The sequence below is a fragment of the Chionomys nivalis genome, chromosome 4, assembly GCF_950005125.1.
Source record: "Chionomys nivalis chromosome 4, mChiNiv1.1, whole genome shotgun sequence".
Lineage (NCBI taxonomy): Eukaryota > Metazoa > Chordata > Mammalia > Rodentia > Cricetidae > Chionomys > Chionomys nivalis.
Genome location: NC_080089.1, coordinates 67628097 through 67650957, shown reverse-complemented (window position 1 = coordinate 67650957; position 22861 = coordinate 67628097). Strand labels below are relative to the sequence as shown.

General features: G+C 42.0%; 1 non-coding gene across 1 annotated transcript; it reads right to left on the bottom strand.

Annotated features, from left to right (window-relative positions):
• Positions 1-15193: 15193 nt before the first annotated feature.
• Positions 15194-15316, bottom strand: LOC130874026 (small nucleolar RNA SNORA40). Its single transcript, XR_009057075.1, has one exon. It is a non-coding gene; the product is annotated as a small nucleolar RNA SNORA40 (small nucleolar RNA).
• Positions 15317-22861: the final 7545 nt, after the last annotated feature.

The window sequence follows — 22861 nt, the reverse complement described above, 5'->3', positions numbered from 1 at the left end:
TAAGATGGTAGGATTGCTAAGAGAGGTTGTAATCACTTTCTGAGGAGGAAGTAGGTCACTGAGGGGAGGGCCATTTCCTGTTCACTTTCTGCTTCCTGAAACAGGATAAATGTGACTAGCTGGCCTCCTGCTCCTGTAGGAAGGGTTCTTCCCCACCATCACTTTCCCTGAAATGACAGAATGGATCCCCTCCATTCTGCTAATAAGAATTAACCCCCTTCCCTCAAATGGCTGCTGGTCAGTAGTTGTTTACAGAGACATGAAGAGTAACACCACAATATGTTTGCATGTCTAGCAACAAAGCCCAGGGGTTTGAGTCAGTAGAGTTGGAGTTAGGTCTCAATCTGCTGCAATCAATCAGAGTAACCTTGGAGAGCGGCGCCAAATCTCAAAATGTCTGGCTCACCCAATCAGAAGGAACAGAAACCTAACCAGTTTCATTACTATTTGTCATTGTCAATGGGATTGCTCTCCAAGAACACGCTTCAACATACTTCAATTTCTCATGATAATATACTTGCTTATTATCATTCACTGGACAAAGTATTCTCAGGTAATGGTGTGTGTGTGTGTGTGTGTGTCACTTGTCACATGCTAAAGTCATCTGGGTAGAGGTAACTTTAATAGAAAATTGGTTTCTATTAGGCTGACCTGTAGACAAATCTGTGAGGTATTTTTTTGGTTGATGATTGGTGTAAGAGGGTGCAGCTTGCTGCTGGTAGTGCTACCACCAGTTCTGGAAGGGATAAGAAAATGCTGAGCAAGTCATGGGGAGCAAGCAAGGAAGCAGGGTTCCTCCACGACCTCTGCTTCAGTTCCTGCCTTCAGGTGCTGCCTTGAGTTCCTGCCTAGACTTCTCTGAGTGATGGACTGTGACAGAGGATGTGTAAGCCAAATAACTTGCTTTCTCATGACTTAGTGTCGTCAGGGTTTTATCACAGCAAGAAAACCAAAGGAGCCAGACAAAGGTGAGTTTCAGACCAGTTCTGTGAGTACACACGCGTATGTGTGTACTTACTATAACTATAGTAGTTTGAATGAGAACAGTCCCCCAAAGGCTCAAGCATTTGAACACTTGGTCCCTAGTTGGTGCTGCCCTTTAGATAGTTTATGGAACCTTTCTTGATGAATGAAGTACATCATGAGGGCAACCTATGAGAGTTTTTATAACGTGGCATCTTTTCCATTTCACTCTCTCAGCTTTATATATATGGTTGAAGATGTGATCTCTGTTTCCTTCTCAAGATACCTACTATCATGCCTGCCCTGTCATTATGAAGTCTGTCTGTCTATCTATCTATCTATCTATCTATCTATCTATCTATCTATCTATCTATCTATCATCTATCTATCCATCCATCCATCTCTCTTTCTCTCTGGAACAAAAATTGAAAATAAACTTTGTCTTCTATAAATTCTTCTGGGAAGTTAGGAGACAGAAATGGCCAAGCCAAGGAAGAAAGACTTTATGAACTCTTTTCAACCACAGCCATATGGTCCCTGAGGGTTTAACTTCTTGACCTTCTTGTTTTAATCTTCTTGAATATTAAGGGTCATGGGGACTATTTCCTCTTCTGGTCACACCCCTGGGTTTTCCATATTGCTGACACTACCACATACATCAGAACATTATTATCCTCCAGTATATACAGTTACGAGCTTATCTTTTCCATTAAAACAGTTTACTAACCTAAGGAAGGGGCTTATATTTATTTGATAATACACTGCCTGTTTCAATGCCTTACACATAATAGAAATATTGAAAATGTTTTACAAATTAAATATTATTGTGTTTCTCTCATTCTGTGACCTCACGTTGGGAAGCTTTGATTATGTCTGCGATGTCAATGATGAAGGCTAACAGACAAGTCAACAGTTTTGTCTCCCAGATCTGGCCTTTTTCATTGACATCCAAATGAAGGCTTCAGAACAAACTCTTGCCTGTCTCCACTTAGCTTCCCATGAGCACTTCAAAAGCAGTGAGCCCCACACTCAATGAATCATCTTCTCCACATAGGTCATGCCTTGGCCATAACCTATAACCACTGCCAAAATGGCAGGGTTCTTCCGAACCACTTTCTGTCCTTCAGACCCTCATCACACAGGCCTTTCAAAAAAAAAAAAAAACTTTGCAAAAACTTTTGAAAGGAAAGTTCTGATTTGGTTGGTTTGGCCTGGGGCCAGAGAATGGGTGTTTTTTGTTTTTTTTTTATATAAAAGCTCTCCATTTGATTCGGCAGTATTTATAAGCCAATGTCCTATAAAACAGCGAAAGTCTTAGCAACAGCCTCCCTATATAGGCTTACTATTTCCATCTGAACATGAAAATACCCCATCTATCTCGTATTCATCATTTTGAGAGCGTATTAGCTTCTGACCTAAAATATTATTCTTCTTTATGGAGAATTTTCCAAAATAGATTTTCTCATACTTAAGAATGGTTTTAGAATGACCACATCAACCTTCCCATACTTCAGAACAGCAAATTTCTCATTGTATAATGGAAGTTAATATAATATTTAAGAAGTCAGAAATAATGCTTATTTGTACATTAGCCATCTTTTCTACAGGCTTCCTTTCCTAGATGCTAGAGCCATTGTTAATTTAAAACAAAATGAGGAGAAAAATAAAAGTATTAGGCTATTCTGAGTGTTCATACATACACAAGTGTGCATACCCACATAGACACATGCACACAAACTTACATCCATAAAGTCTTAGGAATTTACACTGCTTTCCACTTATTCGTAATCTTGTTTGCAACAAACCCAGACTCCAGCTTAACTGTACACAGTAAAGAAATATTTCCCATCCACTGCGCTTTTAGCAAGTGGACAGTTTACCTCCTGTGTCACATTAAACATCAACAATAACTCTCAAAAAAAACCTTATAAGCAGTGAGAAGAAATTTTTCTAAACTTTTTAAATAAATGCTTTGCCCAGGGGTAAGACCTTTTATACCATTTTAGCCAAGAGCACATTTCTCTAGACAAATTGGCTGGCTTCTCCTTGAATTTCTTCTCAGCTGAAATTGAGGCAGTCTTATTATTGATATTATCTGGCCGTTTTTTATCCACATATTTTGTTTCACTGGGAAGAAAATTAGATTACATTAGGTTGTGTACAACACAGAGCTTCAAACATTCATCCTGTCAAAATAATTTCTTAATTAGTTGTACAACATACTTTTTTCAAGACAGAACTTGTCAGAAAAACATCCCACAGTGGGGAAAGCTTAACTGAATTCATTCTGGGGCTTTTTAATAAGACTGCATTCTGCCTTCTGCATGGAGGAAGAAGGAAGTAATTGTCTGCCAATTCTTGGCTTCCTCAGAGACCCACCTCGGGAGGGAAAGAAAATTCAGGTACTTTTTATAAAGAAATCCCTTACATTTTTGTTAAGGGGGAAAAAAAGAATTCATGGGTCATTATGGTGAGTTGGGTTGGTTAGAAGACCTATTGAAAACTGTTGAAGGCTAAATAAAACCATCGCCCTCAAAAACAAAATCTAACCGTGGATTTGTATAAAATGAACTGTTGAAATACAAGAACCCAATTACGGGACACTCCCTTTTGGACTGCAACACATTTAAAATATTTCCCTCCACGCATGTGCTTTAAAGATGTGTCTTGATCCCTTGATATCAAGCATAACAGATCAAAAGGTTTTGGGCTTACAAAGCAGAAGATTGAAATTTTCAGCCTGTTAAGTTATGTTTTGTGAGTGATATCAAGAAAGCCAGATAACTTTTCCACAGCTATTTTCTTTCTTTTTTTTAATCTGTAAACTGTCCACAGAGCTCTTGCCAGGAGTGAATGCCATCCTGGCTGCCAGGCCTTGAAAAAGCTAAAGCAATGTATGGTTACTCCTGTCAACTCCCTGTGAGCTACTCTAGGGTAGGTGCTAGACCTGAACATTCAATCTCCACAAACAGGGAATGAACTAGAAAGTCTTGTTTACAGCTTTGAAGAGATGAAATTATTGCTAAGAGTGGCTGACCAGGGTCCCGAGTCCAGCAGCTAAGAAGGAGCAAGGCTGAAAATGGAGCCTGTGCCCATGCCACCCTCCCGCTTTCTTCTCGCCTGTCCTAGTTTGCCTCCGTCAAGATGATAAAACACTGACCAAAAACCAACTTGTTGAGGGAAGGGTTTGTAGAACAAATAATAAAAACCCAGAGGCAGATATTGGGGTTCAAGCTGAAGATCAGAAAAGCAAAGCAGCCAGTCACTGGCTCTTACTTCTACCTCAGTCTGAAACGGGAGATCCTGCTTCCACAAATCCTCAGACTGTGGCTGACTGAGACCTGTCTCCTCCCTTCTTCTATTCCTCTCTAGTGCTGGGATCAAAGGTGTGTGCCACCACTGCCTGGCCTCTATGGCTAACTAGCATGGCTGCTTTGCTCTCTGAGATTCAGGCAAGCTTTAATTATTAAAGCACAAATAATATACCACTATATTCCCCCTTTTGCTCCAAAATAAAAAAGAAAGCTATAACCAACATAAGAAAAATTATATACAATAAGTACAATAACTATATACAATACATACAGGCAGTAATACATAAACAATGTCTAGTCCATTTGACTGACTGGTGTGGCTGCTTTGCCCTCTGATCTTCAGGCAAGCTTTGTATATTCAAACACAAATAATACACCACTGTAGCATCTACTCCAGCTTATACTTTTACATATCAGTCCATCATTAAGAAAAGACAAAAGAGGAACACAGGGCAGGAATCTGAGTGGAAACCGAGGCAGAGACCATGGAGGGACCCTGCTAACTAGACTGCTTCCTTGGGTTTGTGCAAACATTCTTGTACAACTCAGTACCACCTTCCCGAGGTTGGTACCACTACACTCACAGTAAACTGGGCTCTCCCTCCAAAGCGAGTAGTCAAGAATATTTCCCATAGACCAGTCAGATAGAGGCCATCCTCAACTGAGGTTCCCTCTTCCAAGGTGACTCTATATCAAACTGACAAAGAACTAATCATCACATGTTCTTACTTCCTCACAACTGCACCTAGATGTGCATTGCTAAAAAGCAGAGAAAAAGCCCAGGATGAAGCCCTGGGCTGCCATACAGCATGGGCGATCAATGGGTCACAATCTTTTAAGGTAAGTCATTAGTGTATTGTCACCAGTTATCAGCATGAAGGCTGTCTTAGGGTTTCTTTTGCCTGGATAAAACATCATGACCAAAACAAAAAATCTTTTAAAATAAAGGGCTTGCCTCTTCCAGCTTGTAGTCCCTCATCCAGGAAGGTCAGGGCAGGAGCTCCAGGCCTGAAGCTGGAGGCAGGACTGATACAGAAGCCCTGGGGGAAGGATTCTTACCGGTTCACTCTCTAGGACTCATTCAGCTTGGTTTTTGATATCATCCAGGACCAACACAGGGGTGGCACCACCAACAATGGGTTGGCCCTCCCAGGCAATCATTCATTAAGAAAATGTTCATAGGTGTGTCCACAAGCCGACCTATCTGGCTGAGGGATTTCCTCAATCAAGGCTCCCACTTCCAAAATGACTGTACCTTGTGCCTACAAACAAAAAACTAAAAACTAACCAGGATAATGGTCAGAGGCTCAGTAGTCAGATGGGGGTGGGGGGACCCTTGGGATTCATACTTTGAGTTCCACAGCCTGACCTACTTAAAGCACAAGCAGTTTCCCCCTTGCTACAAACCAATATGGTGGTCATATGGTAATAAAGTATCCTACCCAGTCATACCATTTTTGGTATTTATCTTGTGTGAGGAGCTCTGATAGAGACCCTGAGGGACACTTAGAAAGTGAGGGCATGATCCTTGACCCGACAGAACACAAAACTCAACATCTCCCATATACCTATCTATACCCTATCTGTCTGTCTATTTACCTGCCTCCCTCACGTTAAAAAAAGAGACCACAATACACAATAAACTTTTTAAAGACCAATTAAAAAGTAACATAGGGCAGTACATGAGTAGCCATTTGTGTGTTAAAGTTAATAATATGTTCTAAGTATGGATGGAGACCGTCCTAGCTAAGAATGGTAGAACGGTCAGGACATCAAAGTAACCCTTGATAGCATCCCAGGCATTTCCATTTCCTTCCATCTAAAGCAGAGCATCTGTTCTTCACTCCTTGAAATATCTTCTAAAACACATCTATTGCCCGAAGCTCCTTGATGTACAGGTAAAGGAGCCAGAAGATCACATGAGACCACCGGTCGCATCTGATAATTTGATAAGACACTGATGTATTCCTGTTTCTTGAGACCCCAAGAGTTCTTTCATCTATGAAATGGAGATAGGAGACCCTTACAGACTATGAAGTCCCTTCACCTCTGATGTCATGTGACAATTTAATTCCAGTATAGTTAAGGGAGTAGTTTCCATTCTTTCCTCTCTCTCTCTCTCAGAGGTGAGAAAACTTGAGAAACCAAAAGGACAGTTCCTGTCAAAATTCAACTTCAAACTAGTATTGTCCAGGCTCCAATTCAGCCTAGTTTTCTCAGTGACTAAAAACTAAATTTGCAGTCCATCAGAACCATGCTGAAATGAGGCCATGTATGTCAGCAAAAGTAGGAAAGACTATGACAGTGTTGAAGAAGCTTCCATCTGATGGACATCAGTAGTGATGCCTTCCAACCCTAGGAAGGTGTCTGTTCAAGACAAGAAAAAATGAGGTGTAATCTTTTATGTTTGAAAGAGCCAAGAGTCTCACTGAGAAGACAGACTCACTTCACGGCACTCCTGCCTGCTGTCGGTGGCGATGTGTAAGGAAGAGCCAATGTCTGCTGCACAACAGAGCGAAGGCAAGCTGTCAAGGCCAGGTGGGAAAGGCAAAGCCAATGACCAGTGGGGATGACAGGAGGCTGGAAAGCCTGGAGTGAGCAGGTGGGATGCCCAGGCCTGGGAGCATAGCAGGGGCTCAAAGGAGGGGCATGGCCAGGCTTAGGAAACTAGAATAGTCACAGAAGATATCAAATACGAGCCCAACAACTCCAAACCATGGGTTTTTCTAGCGGACTGGCTCCAAAACCAATAAGGATGCAGGGTGCACTCAGTAATATTGAGAGCTCGCTTGGGTCAGAGTACTACTATTGCTTTTCAGAGACTGCACTTCTGAGCCTCCCACCTCCACACGTCTTCAGAGCACAGCCGCAAATTCCACATAACCCTTCATCCCATGACCTGCACTGTAACATGACAACGCTGCAGAACTGGGTAGAACTGATGATTTGGGGTTAATTTCTACTTCACATTCAAGAACCCTGGGTATAACCAGAAAACCACAGGAAGGTTTATGGAACCATGGCAGAATAAAAATCTAATACTTTCTTTTAGAACAAAGCCTACTGAGTTAAATATATTTTCGAATATTCTACTAAACCGTAAGGAACAGGAAACCAGGCTGTAGCCATTTCTCTTATCTAGAACTGTTTCTTTCTAGGTAGAGAGACTGATTATCTCTAACTTCATTTTTAAAACAAAATTAATATTTGAAATTATTTTTGAAACAGAAATGCTATAAAGAGTGTCTGTATATCATTTTCTCAGCTTTGTGTAATATTAACATATTATATAACCATCATATAGAACTAACACTTGACATCATTACTGGGATGTAGATTATATTCATATTTCTTCAAATTTCATTTTGACTCTTAAATATCATTGTTTGAGATTTCAAACACCTGGATCTCTAGTGCCCAGGAGGATTATGGGTCTAAGCCCAGCCTGAGCTGCACAGAGACCCTGTCTCAAAATCTTAATCAAAATATATATAAGAAAAGTGTTCTGACTGTATATACCTACATGTAAATGCCAAATAAAAAGGTGGAGAGTGGAGAGATAGCTCAACACTTAACAGTGTATACTGCTCTTGCAGAGAATCTAGGTTCAGTTACCAGAACCTGTATAGGGAGCTCACAACTGCCTGTAACTCCAGCTCCAGGAGATCTGGCACTTCCTGACTCTGCAGGCACCTTTGCATATGGGCATACATGGGGTACACACACACACACACAAATGAATAAATCTTTAAAAAAAAACAAGCAACTTTATGGTTTAATTTATTAATGTCATGATAATTACCATTTTAAAAGGTTAGTAACAGTGTTGAAAACAGCTTTTCCAGAATATTATTTTCTGTTGGCAAATGAATAGAAAATTATGAATACTCATCAGTTCGGCTTTCCATACTTATTCTGAATAAAAATGTAAGGTCTTTTGTAGTGATATTTCATTTGTATTCAATAAATAAAGTTTGCCTGAAGCTCAGAGAGTAAAACAGTAAGAATGATCAGCCTTACAGACCAGGCAGCGGTGACACACACCTTTAATCCTAGTAGCCACACTAGTTTTCCATAGAAACCAGGCGGTAGTGGTGCACGCCCTTAATCCCAGCACTAGAGAGGAATATAAGACTGGAGGAGACAGCTCTCAGTCACGGTCTCATTCTGAGATTCCTGGAGGCAGGATCACCATTTCAGACTGAGGTAGAGGTAAGAGCCAGTGGCTGGCTGTTTTGCTTTTCTAACCTTCAGGTTGAACCCCAATTTCTGTTTCTGGGTTTTTATTAATCATGTTATAGTCTTTTGTTTGCAATTTTAGATGTGTATGTCTAATTTTAATAGGAACTTGGTATTGAACCTGGGGCTTGCCTATGCTAAAGATGTACCCTACCATTGACCCATACCTCCTGTGCCTCATAGAACTTCAAGGGGCCATCTTAGCGATTTACTCTCAGAAAATATTCAGAAGAGAAAGATGACAGTCAGGACTTTCAGACTGGGAACTAACAGACGGAGTTGTGGCTTCTAAGGACTAAGCCGGCTATAACCATGAGATGAGAATGAGAACAGTTTTATATTTTATTCCAGTGATGGCCATCTTCTGGTCCCATCCACCAAAGTGTCTCCGAGTGAAGAGAGAATCCTCACGCAGCCAACTCATGGTGTTTACACTTGATAATCCATCTATGTATATTTCTTTAGTTGTCTTGATTCGTGTTCATCCGAGTTTGATTAGCATGGTACTACATTTAACAGGTATCATATTCAAATACATTCACCAGAGTACTGCAATAATAACCCCAAGACAGGAAACCTTGTGTTTTTAAAATCCATTTCATATTTTCTTTCTTATTATTTATCCAAGCTATTTCTTCAGAAATTAAGTACTGATCATTTTGAAAATGAGCAAGCTGGTTAAAACACAACGATTAGCCAAATGCTTGACTGGAGGATTTAGAAAACCCCTTATAAACAAACATCAGATCCCCACCACCACCAAAGAGAGAGAGAGAGAGAGAGAGAGAGAGAATAGGATGTCTTGTCCTCTGCAATCATTGTCATTGGTCTTGTGTTTGGAGACAGGATCTCTCACTGGTTGTGTTATGCTGGCTTGCCAGCAAGTCTCTGAGCTCTTCCTGCCTCCACCTCCCTGGGACTGGGATTACAAGAATGCACCACCATGCCCAGTTCTTATAAACACATCTTCTGCATGGCTGGACAGACATAGGTCCTCATGCTTGCTAGCAAGCACTTTCCTGATGAAGCCGTCTCTCTGTCCAATAGCTTGCCTTTCTCAACTTGTCCTCCACCTCCTGCAAACCTACTCTCAAGACGTTTGCACAGTGGCCACAGAGCTGAGCTGAAGCCACCTGAGGCAGAAGTCTAGTAGTGTGGTTCTCAGAATGAAATTCATAGCTATTCATTATCACTTGGTACAATATCTGAGAGAAACAACTTATAAAGAGGAAGGTCTCAGCCCATGGTTGCTTGTACTGCTGCTTGGAGTGCAGTGCATCAAGGTTGAAAAGCAAAAGAATGCCCACTGAAGCGGAAAAGGAAAAAGCGGGGAGAGGAAGGACCCAAGTTCCAACATCTGCTTCAAGTGCATTCTCCCAAACACCTAACTTCATCCCGCTTGATCATTAAAGGTTCCATCATGTCCCAGCCTGGGGTGACGGAGATGGCTCCGAGAGGTGAATGTTGGCTATGCAAACATGAGGGCTTGAATATGGATCCCCAGCACACACCTAAAAACTGAGCAATATAGATAGCATTTGTATTCTCATCCCTGTGGATGGAGACAGATAGATCCCAGGGGCTCATTAGCCAACTGTTCTAGCTAATTGGTGAGGCCTGTGTTTGGCGAAACCCTGTGTCAAAGATCAAGGTGAAGAGTGATTAAAAAAAAAAAAAAAAGGAAAGGAAAGACATCTGATGTTGACTTCTGGCCTCCACAGCATGTATGCAACCACATGAACACATACATATCCACTCCTCTCTCACACACATATGCACAGTTTTCTATCACTCCCCACTTGCTCCACAGGATGTGGACCAAGCCTTCAACACATGGGCCTTGTGGGGGGCAGGGCACGCACCATGCAAACTGTAGCAGAGTGAGGGCAGGAGCACACGGCCCCGCCCAGCTGTGCGCATCAGCGATCTTCACTTGAGTTGCCTGACAGCACCCGGGCTGAGCACCATCAGCGTCTCCCATGTAATTATCCCACTTAGCTCATGCTTCCCCTTCTAGCTCCTTGGGTAGAAAAATCAAGTTCGGTGTCAATTGTAATAAAGATAAAGGAGATGCAGGCAAGGGGGAAGGAGGAGCCATCACACAGTTTTTAAGAATTTGAACGTTAACATCTAATATTTAGAAGCAGCTCAAAGGCCAGAGGATGCTTCCTGGAGCGCGGTGGAGGACAGAGGATAAAGCCAAAAGCCGGAGAAGCCATCCGGGGTTTCCTTTTCAAAGAGGTTCTGGGAACAAATCCCAAACCCTTCCGACCCATCCTGGTTCTTTTTTTCTTCCCTGGAAATATTAAAACAGCAACAACAACAAATCTCCCCCCCCACAAAAAAAAAGAACAAAAGCAAATCCATCTGGACAGTTTACAAGGTCCTCAGAGGCCGAGGAGGGGCCTAACAAGCACTAGGCTTGACACATTTCTCTTCAGGCTAAGTTACTTCATTCAAGGCTTTAATGTTTAAATAAACTGCTGCCCAAATCAATAATCTACAAAATCAGTCCCTCGGGGTGAGGTCTTCAATTCTGCTGCCCCATTTCAGGCTGATCCATATGGCAAACGAAGGCATTTTATAATATCTCAGACAGCTGCAAGCAGCCCTGAAAGTGTAGCAGGAAATTTTCAGTGAGGAAAATACAACCAAACTATGAACATCGAGTCATAATACAATACTTATGAATGCATAGTAATACATAGCACAACTGAAGGCCTAGACCTGGTTGGCGGCAGGGACTCTGCAGGAACCTCACTCTCAGCAACTGGGCAGCATGCCTAACCCATGGACCCATTTCTTTAACATAAAAAAAAAAAAAAAAAAAAAAAAACAGAACCTTTGCTTCCACAAGGCCATGCTGTATTTGATACAGGATACAGGAATGGGGCTGATACTATTTATCACAGACTTGCAGTAAACCTTTAAATCCCTCTTCTCTGAAGGAAGTAGGATTCTGGACGTCCATCTTTGCCCCAGCTAAGTCATTGTGAGCTGCCTCAGGTTGGAGGGTGCAGCATTCATCTAAAAACACTGCAGCCCCCTTCCTTCCTGATTCCACACCACGCAGAATAGAATTCTCATGGTAGAGCCCAGCTATCCTCAAGTTTAAAACTGCCTTCATAACAACCAAATAAATATTTTTGGCTAAGAATCATTAATATAAAATAACCATCTCATGGAATTTACACTACCATGGGAAAGGCATAGTTTGAAAAGCTAAGGTTGTGACTCATGGTAGAACATGAGCCAGTACGCACAGGGCACTGAGCTGAATCCCCACCACTGCCACAGAGATGAGAAAGCGAGTGGGCAGACCTTTGAAATGACCTGCATGACAAGGTGCACAGTTTCATTCAAAGACAGGGCAGCCTCTCCAACAAGGTGATAAGGGACAAACTCAGACAGAAGCAAAATCAAGTTTCAAAGGTTTGAGGGGCTGAGCCTGGTGATGGTGAAGAAAAGGAGGTCAATATGGGAAGGGGAGAGAGACAGAGACAGAAGAGAGAGCCTGTCCGTCTATAAGATGTAGGCTGCAGTATGACATACAATATTGCCATGGGAGCCACATTATTGTGCTGAGCAAAGGGATGGCTTGTTTATCTCTGGGAAGGTCACTCTGGTAGGAAAAGATGACTGGGGCTCCCAGGAAGGAAGTGACTATGATTTGTTAGGTAGAACTCTTTGTGTTGCATAATCCCAGGAAATGTCTGTCACACACGGGTACGGAGACCATAGGTTTCTCTGGAGATGTCCCCTTCCTCCGTCCCTTTTTCCATTCCTTCCATCTCTTGGTCTGTTCATGCGCTATTGTAAGCAATGCATGGCCCCCCAACCCCTCATTAGGGTATCAGCCAGACCAAAGCAGTGCTTCCATCAATATCCACCTGGATATTCACATGGATGAAACATTACTTACAGATCTCAGGTGAGAAGGTCTGGGGATCCTTCCCAGCCCTTCCTTCTAAGAAGGACTACCAAGAGGCCTGATCTCACCAGACCCTATCAAGTGTTCACAACTGCCCTGGTGAGGGTGGCAATGGCTGTTAAACTCAGAAGACAGCATGTCACATATGGTATGATGTTCACAGATGCTTTGGTCACCATAATAGCAGATGTGGAGAGCTTCATTGATCATTTCTCTTCCATCTGAGCCTTTACATACCATGTCAAACTGCTCCTAGTCTATGCTTTTCTATTCCTCACACTTGCGAGAAAATAACTCACCTGGGGGGGGGGGGGGTAAAATGGAGGACACTAGGGAGTGATGAGGACCTAAGGTGACAGCAGGATCAATCAAGGTCAGAGCACGCAGTTCCAACCACTGCTGCTGTAGACAGGCATTCCAGTGTCTATCCCAGTGAGGCATACCTCAGTGGCGTGAGCTTTGATCTGTGTCTGGGTACAATGTAGCTCACTAAAGAGGGAATGGAGTGTCCGGACACAATTAGCCTTCCATTAGTAGTCAGCCCAGAGGCACAACAGCTCTCTGACACAAACGGCCTCTCAATATTTGGCATCCTTCCTACACTCACAGGCTGCTCGGAGGCCACAGTAGCAGAAGAGAAATCCAGGAAACGCTAACTTTGAAGATAATTTCGAGAAGTTACTTTTCCCTGGGAACTTTGAAACACATCAGATAGAGGACCTTCCAATGTTAGGAAGGTGCAGAGCTCCTTTTGGAAGGACATCAAGAGAAAGAAAGTACTAGAAGCAGGCAAAATATCTATGGTTCCCAAAAGAGGAAGCACACAGAAATCAGAGCCAATACCTCCCTGTGAAAGTTACTGCAAGGAAAATAATTCAGAAACTTTACAACATATCCTGAGAGGTCGTTATGTTCCTAAAACTAAATTGGAATCACGAAGAGGGAAGGGAAGCCTGTGCGGAGGCTTGGGTGCCATAGCCAACTACCACCGGCACTCGAGGCATGAAGTACTCTATGCCAAAGGGACTCTCAGATCCATCTCTCTTTCCATGCCAGGGCAATTGAAGGCACTCCCTCCATCCCACCCCCCTCTACACCTACCCATGGCATATCAAAGCTGAGCAAGGCAATCCAGTATGGGGAACAGGTTCCCAAGAGGCAGTAAGGCATCAGGCCGCCCCTGCTCCCACTGTTAGGAGCCTCACAAGGAGACCAAGCTACACAACTGTCACATGTATGTAAAGGGCCTAGGTCAGTCCCATGCAGGCTTGCTGGTTGTTGGTTCAGACTCTATGAGTGCCCCCAAGCTGTTAAATAATTAAAGAGAGAAAAAGAAATCCAGAGAACATTAAGATTTGTTTTATGGCCTTTTATGTGATCAAATTTTAAAATATTTCTTGAACATGTAGCTACATGTTTCTATAGCAGATAGATGTAATGGTCTACATGTAACAATTAAGACAAGATTTTAATGTTGTTTGCAATTATTTTATGTCTATACTAATATTTTACATGCATGCTTTATTAGTTACCAAGAGAGCTTTTAAAATAGCCACTATGAAGACCTATAGTGTATAATAGAGAGAAAGAATCTTGATGTAGATGCTTTTTTGTTTCGTTTTGGTTCTGCCTTATTTGTTTTGTTTATTTTGACTCTTTTTGGAGAGAGAAAGAGAAATAACATGAAATTGGGTGAGTGGGAGGATCTGGGAAGAGTTGGGGAAGGAGGAATAAAATAATCAAAATATTGTGTATGAGAAAGAGGGGAAAAAGTCCCCATTCTAAAAAAAAAACTCTAAACATTGCAAGAGTTGAGAGCAACCCCACTGAATCCCACCCTCACATTTAGTGCCTGTCTCCTGTCTGTTGCTGCCTTATCCCAAAAAAAGGCTGGAAGGACTAATAAAGGGGAGGAAGCAAAGGTGACAGACGAGCTGCAGGAAAGACTTGGGCTTGTCTGCTAAGTGTGCTTTTCCAAAGCCAAGCCCTATCCAAAAAGGCTCCTGCAAAGAATAAGACAGGGTACCTGAAGGGGAAAGGAGAATGCGGGTACTAGAGAGGATGGGGAGAATCCTGCTGAAGACAGAGACCAGACACAGACAGCAGAGGGGCTGTGGGTGCCAGTGCAATGAATTTTGATATCTAAACGTCTGATGACTACATAGTTTGAAATGTAATTTTCATAAAATTTTATAAAATACATTTAAAAAGAAACATAAATTACAGGGTCTACTTTAGAAACACAGGTCCAGACACCCTCATAAGAGACCAAGGTTTTATCTGAAGAAAACCTCTTAGCCATGCTAACACCAGAGAGCTATAGCTGTCATCACAGAAGAGGAGGAGGACGGATTGCTGAGGTTCTCAATCAACGTTGCAATCAGTATGCTCTGGATAGTGTTGAAGATGTTGTACGCTATCTTTTGTGTTTCTGTTTTGTTTCTATTTCATTTTGCAAAGATGTAATTAACTGTTATGTGTATGAGTGTTTTGTGTGCATGTTTGTATATGCACTATGTGTGTGCCTGGTACCGCAGAGGTCAGAAGAGGGTGTCGGATCCCCCCCGGAACTTACATTACAAATAGTTTGAGAACCACCACATAGGTTCTGGGAATCAAAGCTGCATCCTGTACCAGAACAGTTAGTACTCCGAACCAATGTGCCATGTCTCCAGCCCTGTTTTGCTTTATTCTTAGGATCAATCTCATTATCAAATACATCATCACTTTGTGCTTTCTTGAATATCATATTCCTTCTTACAGGTATCAAAACTCACTCAGAACAATGAGTTCTGGGGTACAAGAGAATTTATTTTTGCACCCGTCTTATGTTTTTTCCACCCTTTCCACAAACACGAATATAAGTGCTATGTCTTGTGCTTTGTTGATTTCAAGAAAAAGTTTGAGTCTCCGAGAGAAGGATGTGAGTAGTACTAAGGAAAGCCAAGGCTAAAGAGACTTTTGTAAGGCAAACAGAGATACCCTCTTAAGAAAAATATGGACATTGAAAAAGAAGTGGGTGTGGTAAGAAACAAAGCCAAGCCATGAGAAGAGGGGCCGTCTACATGATACCTAAGGAATAGAAGTGCGGCTGGGAGGTGGTGGTGCACACCTTTAATCCCAGCACTCAGGAGTCAGAGGCAGGCAGATCTCTTTGAGTTCGAGGTCTATAATTCAAGAGTATGTATGGTCTACAAGAGCTAGTTCCAGGACAGGCTACAAAGCAACACAGAGAAATCCTGTCTTGGAAAAAAACAAAACAAAACAAAAAAAAAGCAAAGGAATAGAAGTGCAGGCTTTAGTGTAACTCAGTCACTCAGTTGGTAGACTGCTTCCTTAGCAAGTCCTTTGATTACATTTAGGCATGGTGGCAAATGCCATTTAGGCTATCACTATGGGAGTTGAGTCAGGAGGATCAAGAGTCCAAGGTCATCCTTAGTCACATAGCAAGTTTGAGGCTAGCCTAGTCTACCTAAGAGCCTGTTTCAATGATAAGAAATACAAAACCATGGTTATAGACTGAGCCTCTCCGAGAGGAATCTTTAATGCCATGGAAGCTTGGCTCATACCTGAAGATGCTCAACAATGAGAGATGCCACAAAAACACACCCAACAGAGCTACATCTGTAACACAATGTTTCCTGCACAGCAGAATCACCTAAGGAACTTTCCCTACTCAGATGCCTGCCTTTCACCTTCCAAAATGTACAATTCAACTAGACTGTAGGTGACTCAGCACATGGTGGTCTAAAAGACGCCCCAGGTGAATCTACCCTGGAAAGAAGTTTGGAAATACCTACTACATGTGTGGAATAGACAAGCCAGAAGAGCATGGCCAAGCAAATGAAGAACAGAAGTAAGCATTGAAATACAACTGTCCTGAGAGGAAGAAAATCTCCTGCCTCCATAGTAAAGTGACTCATAGATATCTACATAAAACAGCTTTGGAGAGACCCACTCCCAGATGTAGCCCTATAAATCATTGAAGTTCACAGGCAAAGAACATACCCCAGGAGGAACAAGTCAGGAGAATACACCACATGAAGAAAACAAATTAAATCCCATTGTATGTGCGCCACATTTTGTGAGGTGCCTGGATTCAAAGTCACAGAGACAGGACTGTGAGAAAGGACAGTGGATGTTTGTATTCAATGAGCACAGGGATTCAGTTCTGCAAGACAGACAGACTTCTGAAGATGTACAGTGGTGATAATTGCATGGAACTGACTCAACTTCACTTTTCAAGATACATAAAACAACACATTTTGTGTTGTGTAGGTTTTATCACACTTTAAACATAATTTTCAAAAATGTCATGGTGGAGCTTAAGACCCAAAAGGCATTGTTGGCCAGTGACCCAACCATTAGACCTATAGATTCTCAAATGTGATTGCGTAGAAGCTCAGGGAAGCTTCAAAGAGCACCACGGCCCTATTGCTATGCCCAGATGAACTGATTTAATCGGCCTAGAGTTGAACCCCCAAAAGTGTTTTTAAGTGGTTCCCCAGGTGACTCTAATGTGTAGCTATGGTTGCGAATTGCTGTACTAAAGCACAGTTAATTAAATAATTATCACTAATAACAATTATTGAAAGAAGATGAAAATGAAAAGAACAATTTAATAACAATGACTCTAAACTTCCATATTGTATTTACTTCTCAACCAAATGAAAAACAATTAAGTTGGTGTATGATTGAGCATCCCATACAGCTCTGTCTGGGGAGATTCTCAGAGCCCCATGGAACAATTCTGGAGTATGGATACCCAAGTCAGTCAGTGCGGGATTCTTGGAGGTCTGATCCTGGGTGAGATGCAGAGCCCAGCTGAATCAGGGAACAGAGGTCTCCTGGGGTCATCTGGGAGCCCAGTTGTGTTGGGCTAGATGTGGAATGTAAGTACTGTCCCTGTGTGTGCACCACTGAGACATTCCTGTAACCAAGTGTCCTCATTAGATTTGGGGTTTGTTTGCTTCTTTGTTTCAACTTGGCACACACTAAAATCAACTGGGAAGAGGAAATCTCAACAAAGAAATTAACCTTGCACACTCTCCTACAGGCCAATCTGATGGCGACATTTTCTCTACTCATAATTGGTGTGGGAGGGTTCAGCCAACTCTGGGTGGAGCGACACCTGGGCCACAGGTTCTGGATACTATTTTTAAAAAAGCTATAGAAACATTATTCCTTCATGGCCTCTGGCTAAGTTCCTGTCTCTAGGTTCCAGATACGACTTTCTTTGATGGTGGCCTCTAGTCTGTAAGGCAAATATAATTTCCTTTGATAGTGGCCTCTAGTCTGTAAGATGAAATAAACCTTTACCTCCCCTCATAGCTTTTGGCTAGTGTTTCAATCACAGCCACAGAAAAGCAGACCATGCAAAGCAAGTACAAATAGAACACAGATGTGCTACTAGGGGCCCATGCACTTTTCTTATGTTTTAAAAAGGTTACATTTTTTGTGTGGTGGGAGGGGTATGTGCCCCTATGCATGCATGGTGGTCAAAGGATAATTTGTTAAGTCAGTTCTTTCTTTCCTGAATGTGTGTCCTGGAAATCGAACTTGGGTTCTTGGCCTTTATCTACTGAGATTCAAACTTACTTTAAAAGTTTAAAAAAAAAAATGGCCTTCAGTAAGATGCTTTTAACCAATGGAAGATATGTATGTTGAGTATGTTTAAGGTAGGCAAGGCTAAATTGTGATTTTTGCAGGTGAGATTCATTAAATGTAGTTTAGAATCGTGATAGCTCTCTTCACAAGTTGAGGAGCACACGGGTGTAGAAAAAATAAAGCCAAAAGTAAATGGGCCAGTGATGTTATAAAATAAAGTTGAAGTTAAAGCTAAATGGGTATGGCCTCCTAGATGTTTATTTTATAATCAATAAAGTTAAAATAACCATGAACTCAGAAAACAATAGAAAATTAGACATTATTTTTCTTCATTTGCCACTGTCATTTTATTCTAAAAAGTATTGTGACTATTAATTATGTGTATATGTCTGTGTGTGCACATATACACATGAGTGTAGTGCCCACTGAGGCCAGAAGAGGGTGATCAATCCCCTGGAGTTACAGATAGGTGTGAACCACCTAATGTGAGTGCTGGGAATAGAACTTGGGTTCTCGGGGGCTGGAGAGATGGCTCAGAGGTTAAAAGCACTGACTGCTCTTCCAGAGGTCCTGAGTTCAATTCCCAGCAACCACATGATGGCTCACAACCATCTGTAGTGAGATCTGGCGCCCTCTTCTGGTGTGTAGGAAGCAGAATGTTGTACACATAATAAATAAATAAATTAAAAAAAAAAAAAGAACTTGGGTTCTCCTGTTGAGCTAGCCCTCCAGCTCACTTCCTATCATTTTTTTGAAAGGCAACAGCTGTGCTTTATTTGTTGTGTATTTATGGTGCAACTCTGTCTACCAAGGCCCATCACCTTCATTTATAAATGTTGACTGAGTGAAGATGTTGACACAATCCAGGAACCATGACAGAGTTAAGTGATTCATTGCCATAGCCCTCTATTTCCCCATGTATGACACCAGGTGTCATGCCTCTCCTACTTCTACATGGGATTTTTTTTATCTTCTTTCTAAACAATGTAAGTTGCCTACATTAGGCTTCAGAATTACTGTTAAGTTTATAGGATGAACAGGTATGAGGGGTCTCCCATATAAAACACTTTATACAAGAAACTATTTATTAATTCAAAATTCTAGCTAGTGTTGTTGGAGGAACATTTGTGTCCTATGGGATCACATCCAGACAGCTCCTTTCAGTCCCAGATCTTGCACAGGGGACTATCTTTAAATGGTAAGTGAGTCTATAAGGCTCTCAGAGATCAGTGGCATTGTCCTGGCTGTGGTACAGATGGCAGTGATTAAATAAAGACACCCTCCTCCCACATCCAGGATGGGACTGTCAAAATGCCATTCTTTCTCTTCAAATTTCCCTGGTGGTTTGAAAATCATGTTTTCTTTTCTCTTTGTTTCTTCTATTGTTTTGAGACAGAGTCTCAGTAGTCTTGCTAGTGTCAAATTCTCAAATTTGATATATAGATGAGGTTGCCTAGAATTTCTAATCCTCCTGCCTCTACCTCTCAAAATAAAATTACAGATACCAACTGTGGTGGTTTGAAAGAAAATGACCCCCCAAAGGGAGTGGCACTATTAAGAGGTATGGCCTTGTTGGAGGAAATACGTCACTGTCGGGGCGGGCTTTGAGGTCTCATATATGCTTAAGCCACGCCCAATGATACAGACCACTTCCTGTTGCCTGCTGGTCAAGATGCAGGACCCTCAGTTACTTCTCTAGCACCATGTCTGCCTGCATGCCACCATGTCCCACCATGATGATAATGAACTGAACCTCTGAAAATATGAGCCTCCCCAGTTAAACGTTTTCCTTTTTAAGAGTTTCCATGGTCATGGCGTCTCTTCACAGCAATGAAAGCCCTAAGTCAGAATTTAGTACCAGGGACTGGGATATTGCTGTGGCCATGCTTTTGTTTGGAAGGATCTGGACTTTAAGAGTTTGGGCCAGGAAAGCAGTGAAATGCTTTAAGAACTGCTTAATGGGTCATTACCAGTAAGAGCATGGATAACAGTGGTGCCAATAGTGATTTGAGTTGGGGGGGGGCTGTCTCAAGAGGTTTCACAGAAGAACTTTAGTATGTGGCCTAGAGATTGCTCTTGTGGTATTTTGGAAAAGACATCCACCACACCACACAGCTTGAAAAGGATATTGTGTGCGTGTGCGTGTGTGTGTCCATTACATGGCACATATGTAGTGGTCAGAACCTCAGGTGCCAGTTCTTAGGCACCTTTCACCTTTTGTCTGAGTCAGGGTCTCTCATTGGTTTCTAACATAGGCCTGGCTAACTCCCTGGAGCATCCAAAGATCTGCCTGTTTCTACCTCCCATCTCTCCATTGCAAATGGGATTGCAAGTATGTGCCACTCTGCCCAGCTTTTTAATGTGAGTTCTGGGGGGTGGGGGTTTGCTGAACTCAGGTCTTCACACTTCTGAGGCTAATATTTTGCTAACTGAACCATTTCACACACATACACACACACAAATAATATTCTAACAATATACCACAGACATAAGTTAGTGTCTTGGGAGTATATAGCACAGTCCTATCTGATGCCATCTAGTGTCCACAGACATAAGTCAAGTGTCTCGGGAGTGTACGGCACAGTCATACCTGATGCCATCTAGTGTGCTCCCACTCCTGCAGGACCACTGCCCATAGGTCACCGTGGGAAAGGGTACGTTGCTAGCTGTGCTAGCAACTGACTGATATGCATACCCATTTCCTCTCTCATCTGTCCAGTTCCATGTGCCTCAAATCCAATCAAACAAAAGAAAAAATATCATCCTAACAAGCTCTTATTTAATGCTCCAGACTGCCTCTGATCCATATTGATCAAGCTTCAATTTGAAGCTGGAGCCTGCAGCTGTAATTGAGATCAATATGAAGTCTTTATTCAGATAGCTCCCCCACTCCTCTCTCTCTCTCGGATAAAAAGCATAAACAAATCAGATCATTTAAAAAAGAAAAGAAAACTACTTTTAAAAAGTTATCAGCAGGTATTTATGTTTCTGATAGCTTTAAACATTAGAAAGGATATTTTTAAGGAAAACTACAGCAATCAAACAACCTAAGATGTCCCCACAGCCTTTACTGATTCAATTGTGATTATAATATTTAACTTTTGAATTTCTGTTGTCTGCTTTGGTTTCTGCCTTCATAAATCTCTGAACGCACCCTCTATGGTGGGTGAACATGACTTTTTACACATATTGAGCTGGCAAATGTTCCTTATATACCCAGCACTGTGCAGAGAGGCAAGAGAGCCAAAAGGAATTAATGCCATTATCCTCAGTGTCTAGGAATAGGCAATCCTACAGTCCAGGGTGCAAAACGGAAATGCACACATAATTATGATGTAAAACAAAGTATGACATTAAAACTCTGAATAAGTTGGCCATGGTAAAGAATGTCTGTAAGCCCAGAAGTGGGGGACAAAAGGGAATTGAGGCAGGAGGATCATGAGTTCAAATCCAGCCAGAGCTACATAGCAAGATCATGTCGCAAAAGGGCATGATGGAGTCTACATGTGAACCAAATAAAGACCTCAGAAACGTCTTTGGAAATGGAAGAAAGAAAAGGAAACCTTGGGAATGGTTTACATTTAACAATGATATATAAAGACAGTATCTGCCACTTACTGTTTCCTTAAACAAATTTGTAGTTCGCGTGTGTGTGCATGTGTGGGGGTATGCACATATGTGTGTATACATGTGCGTAGATGTGCACATATGTGTGTGCGTGTGCGTGGATGTACACATATGTGCGTGCATGTGCGTGGGTGTGCATATATGTGTGTATGTGTGCATTTTCTCATCTGTTTAGATGACAGAGTTGTGTTTAGTTCTTGCTTCATTTCAGTAAGGGTAGCATGAATTCTAATTGGTCTTAATAATAAAAACCTGAAGTCAAATATTAGGGGGTGAAAGCTAAAACATAGAAGCAAAGCAGCCACCCGCTAGAGTTCTTACCTCTACAAAATCCTCAGACTGAATGGGCTGAGCTCCTGTCTCCTCCTGTCTTATATCCCTCTCTCCACTCAGCCATATAATTTCCTTTCTCCAACCTCCCTAGTGCTGGGATTAAAGGTGCCTCCCGAGTCCTGGGATCAAAGGCATGAGATCCCAAGTGCTGGAATCAAAGGTGTCTGAAACCACCATCTGGTCTCTATGGTTAACTAGTGGCTAGCTCCACTGTCTGATTTTCAGGCAAGTTGTATTTGTTAGAGCACAAACAAAATATCACCACAATTAAGCTCTGAGTTTATCAGATATGGTTGATGGGCATGTGTAACCCCAAAAGTTGGAAGGTAGATACAGGAGGACCAGAACTTCAAAGTCAGCTTAGGCTATGAAGTGAGTTCAAGGCCAGTCTGAGTGTCAAGAGTTCAGCACACTCTCTCTCAATGATTAAACACACACACACACACACACACACACACACACACGGAAAAGAAAGTGATGTATCTGCATGAGATAACTGTGGGGGACAGAGCAGGGGACACATAAGTGGCCAAACTAAAGGCAGGAACTATACACACTAAGGGTGGGAGTCAAGTTTGAAATAAACTATTTTTTTCTTTCGAAAGGGAAGGATCTATAAGTAGTTAGAGAAAACAAAAAACCTGGTAAGGGAACCCTGGTCTGGCTGGTAGTAAAAATGGCTAGGTGGAAAGAAGGTGGCCTTGGACATCACACATCTCCTCTGGGTCTGTGTTTTCAGAGCACCACCTGGTCAGCCATTGCTTTGAAAAAAAATGGCTTGAAACTCAGCACCTTAACACAACGTTCACTTTACCACTGCAAGCAGATTAGCCAGTACTCAGTGGGA